General features: G+C 32.2%; 1 pseudogene; it reads left to right on the top strand.

Annotated features, from left to right (window-relative positions):
- The first annotated feature begins 502 nt into the window (after window positions 1-502).
- On the top strand, window positions 503-3,011 carry LOC107917323 (desmethyl-deoxy-podophyllotoxin synthase-like; annotated as a pseudogene).
- The last annotated feature ends 937 nt before the right edge of the window (window positions 3,012-3,948 follow it).

Genomic DNA, 3,948 nt, shown 5'->3' with positions numbered 1-3,948 from the left:
TAGATAAGTTTTGATATATTTTAAATTCTAATAGTCATTAGAAGTAGAGTTATATTTCATTTATACTTCTTATGTCTATAAATATAGATTTTGAGGAAGCATTGTAAATGATACCGATTGATCAATAAAATACGCTCTCTTTGTTCTCTAATTCTCTTTGTTATTTACTTCATGTCTTGGAAAATATATATATCAAAATATTAAAAGGTTTTAATAAAATTATATAAATATTTTAATTTAATGAAAAAGATATTTTCGTCAATCACTTCTAATTGTTTCAGAGTCGAGCCTTAAAAAATAAAAAATAAAAATATTATATGCTATATACTCTATATATAGTAATATACTCTATATAATAATATAATATATTATATATATGTAGATTATTATAGCTGGATCATGTTCAATGGCCTATATATTATTTTATTTGAGGCAGATTATTGTATAGTTTACCATGGATTAGTTGCTTCCGTTGTTCTTCACCTTCCTAGTGTTCATTTTCATGGTGTTTAAGCTACGGATGAGATCCAATATAAATGAGTCGCCGAAAAGTCTACCTCCTGCGCCATGGAAACTACCTATTCTAGGACACCTGCACCTTTTAATGTTCTCTCTTCCCTGTCACCGCTTGACGGAATTAGCCAAAAAGCATGGTTCCTTGATGCACCTACAACTTGGTGAATTATCACACCTTGTTGTTTCTTCTCCAGAGACTGCCAGAAAAGTGATGAAAACACATGATACCAATTTTGCTAACAGGCCCTTTCTCCTTGTTGCAGAAATCATTTTGTATAATTTTTTAGATATTGGTTTTGCACCATACGGAGGCCACTGGAGGCAGCTTCGAAAAGTTTGCACGTTGGAGCTGTTAAGTACGAAACGTGTACAATCATTCCGATCAATCAGAGAAGAGCAGGTAGGAAGTTTAATTCGATCTCTCTTTTCTAATACAAGATTGGAAATCAACCTTGGAGAAATGTTATGCAACTTATCATATAACATCATTTTAAGGACTGCTTTCGCCAAAAGATGCAAGCTGCAATACGAAACATTCATTCCATTTCTCAATGTTAGAGTAGTTTGTTACGAGTTGTTAGTCTGGTACTAATAGTGGTTAAGCTGTTGAGGAAAGAATAGTCAGTAGTCGACCTCTATAAATATCAATTGTATTGTTCAAAGAAGATAAGACTGAAATAATAAAAATACCTTCCATCACTCATAACTTCTCAATCATTCTCGCTATAGTTGTTTACCTTAGATTTCATCACTCAAGGAATTTGTGGAAGCTTTAGGTGGTTTTAGTATTATCGATCTGTTTCCTTCATCAAATTGCTTCTGGTGATCAGTGGGAGGAGAGCCAAATTTGAGAGGTTTCACCATGATTTAGACGCAATGCTTCAAAGCATCATTGAAGAACATAGATCTAGCAAAGCAAATCCCAAGGACAGTAATGATGTAACAGATGATCTAGTTGATGTTCTTCTGAATCTTCAGGATCACGGAGGGCTTGAGTTTCCTTTAACAACTGACAACATCAAAGCTGTTATCCTGGTTAGTAGTTTCATATCTCATATATCTTTGCATACTTTTTGTTGAAGTTAGTTCCCATGCAGCCCATGCAGATTCAAGCACGTGAAAATTAATGCACTTATGTTATCCGGGTAAAGAATGTGCAAGAATTCATACACACAAGTTACCCGGGTAAAATACATGCAACTGAAGGGGTTGATGCTTCTTTTCTGTCTCAGTTACATTTTGTTACCGTTTAACTATGCTTTTGTAATCTAGTTCATTTTGAACTTAGTTTAGTTTATGTTTGATGTAATTTGATGGTGATAGAGCTGATCACTAGCTTTGTTTATGTTTGCAAGCAAAATCACCTAGTCCCTATGTAACTAGTGGAGTTACGTAATGTTTAGGTAAAGGATTTGTTAATCTTTTGACCAGCCAAATGACTAGTATATGTAATGGCTTTAAGCCAATGTTTCAAATGAATGAAATCATCAGATTTTCTTCCATATGCTCCATTTTTTCTTTGCCTTCAAAAATTCTAAGTTCTGTTCTCCATTCTTGACAGTAGCAAAAAGCTTGAACTTCAAGCATTTTTCCTTCATATTCTACCCGGGTATAATACGTTGCTGCTGGTGCTCTGTTTAAAATTCTTACTTTACCCGGTTAAAGTGTGTTGAAACTCCAACACTTTTCTTGTTCATATGTGGTCCCATAAGTTTACATGCCCAAAGATAAATAACTTCAAGCTTGAGGTTGATATAATTGGGAAGAGCATTTATTTAGGGTTCAAATATATGAGCTTCCTTTTTTCTATTTCAGTTGCTTGAAAGTTGCACGACGATGTTCTGTGGTTTTAACTAAGTAGAAATTTTTTCAAGACATGCTCATCGTTGGAACTGAGACATCTTCAGCTGCAGTAGAATGGGCAATGTCAGAAATGATTAAAAATCCTAAAATCCTTGAAAAAGCAAAAGCCGAGGTGAGGCAAGTCTATGATAGAACAGGGGACGTCAACGAATCGGATCTTCATAAATTGAAGTACTTGAAGTTAGTTATAAAGGAAACTCTAATATTACACCCTTCTCTACCTTTGCTACTTCCAAGAGAGTATGGAGAGATGTGAAATTAATGGATATGAGATACCGGCCAAGACTAAAGTGATTTTTAATGCATGGGCAATTGGAAAGGATTCCAATTATTAGAATGAAGCCGAGAGTTTCAATCCAGAGAGATTCATCAATAGTTCAGTTGACTATAAGGGGACTAACTTCGAGTTTATTCCATTTGGTGCCGGAAGGAGGAGGTGTCCTGGTATGTCATATGGTATGGCTACTGTTGAGCTTTCCCTTGCACAATTACTGTACCATTTTGATTGGAAACTCCCTAATAGAATGAAAAATGAGGATTTAGACATGACTGAGGCATTTGGTGCTTCTGGCAGGAGAAAAAGGGATCTGTACCTGATTCCCATCCCGTATCATCCACCATGTGTTGGCTAGTTAAAATATAAACATACATTTATACAAGGGATGATTTGTTTGTAAAATGAGTGAGAGAATACTGTGAAATCACATTTCACATGGAAGTTGACAGTTGTTGCTTCCTATTCCTATTGTATCTTCAAATAACCTTCCCTTTAATTGTACCCTGTTGGACCATGTTAAAAGGGAACTTTTTGAACATTGTATTGGTCCCCAAATTTGAGTTATTACTCTCTGCCCTTAACAAAATTAGGTCTTTGTTTTCAAGTAACCAATAAATCATCTTATTTTTTGTAATTTATATTTCTAAACAAGATATAAAAGTAAAAAAAAAATTGTATGATTGCTGTCAAAAAAAATTAAAACAAAAAGACATTTAAGATTGCATGGTTTGATACTCATAAGTTTATGATTGTAAATGAGGAGACTATTCAATTTTATATTTGTTTATTAAATTAAATAATACGTGAATAAGATTGTGAATAAGATTTTGAAGCTTGTTTATTAAATATAAATTTAAATTGTGCATGATTAATTTATTTATGTATATGAATATGCTCATTTATATTCATTTAAAATTTATTTAAATTCTTTTATTTTTAATTATCATATAATTAATAATTTATTATTTGTATGATTATTTCATTTATAATATAATTATAAATCTTTATTACTTTATATCTTAAAATTAACATAATTAACAAATATGTCTATCTAATTATAAATCCATTCATAAATAGATGTTTATATAATTTTCATGACCTCCAAGAATTCATTTTCTTGTAATTTCTATAACCCCTAAAAAATTTATAGGGTGCCTTAATTCTCTTATTTATGTTTTTATAACCTATGGTAATCAAGACCCTACAAATAGAATACATGCATAAGCTTATGGTAATCCAATTAAAAAGTAGAATTATCCTTTCACTTTTGTGTCTACTTTTCTCTCTTACTC

Source organism: Gossypium hirsutum, chromosome A01, assembly GCF_007990345.1.
Source record: "Gossypium hirsutum isolate 1008001.06 chromosome A01, Gossypium_hirsutum_v2.1, whole genome shotgun sequence".
In the NCBI taxonomy this organism is placed as follows: Eukaryota; Viridiplantae; Streptophyta; class Magnoliopsida; order Malvales; family Malvaceae; genus Gossypium; species Gossypium hirsutum.
This window is presented reverse-complemented; position numbering and strand designations above follow the sequence as displayed.